Below are 554 nucleotides of genomic sequence, written 5' to 3'. Positions count from 1 at the left end.
GAGTCTAGTTGTTTGAGAGTACAACTTAAAGATGGTGGTAAATTTCATCAAAGGCGAAATATATGAAGGGACTAATAGCGAGCAAGTACCATGAGGGAAAGTTGAAAAGAATTCTGACGAGAGAGTTCAACAGTATGTGAAACCATAGTGAGTAAAACAGATAACTGTGCTGTAAAGTGGTGTGCCTATCAACAGGGTAGTTAGTTGTGTGGTGCCTTGAGCGTAAGTTGTCCATTCAACCGATTGCTCTTGATTAGCCCTGCCAGAGACTCTGTGCACTAGTGCACACTCATTCATTGAGAAACTATGCCGCTGCGGCATCGATATGGGACAGCTCGTACGTAGTGCGATGTTCTGTGCTGGGCATCACCTAGCCGGTGTAGTTTAGCTGTGGGACAGCTACGGCCTGCGTTTACTAAATGTATCTGTTGTATCTGCGATTTGGTTTATTCCTTGTTGCGGTGAGCATGTTACTCTAGGTAAGCAGTCCGCCATCAATGGTTAGCATTAGTTATTTGACCCGTCTTGAAACACTGACCAAGGAGTTCAAATAG

Source organism: Varroa destructor, unplaced genomic scaffold (assembly GCF_002443255.2).
Source record: "Varroa destructor unplaced genomic scaffold, Vdes_3.0 BEIS01000005.1, whole genome shotgun sequence".
In the NCBI taxonomy this organism is placed as follows: domain Eukaryota; kingdom Metazoa; phylum Arthropoda; class Arachnida; order Mesostigmata; family Varroidae; genus Varroa; species Varroa destructor.
Note: the sequence above shows the minus strand (reverse complement) of the source record.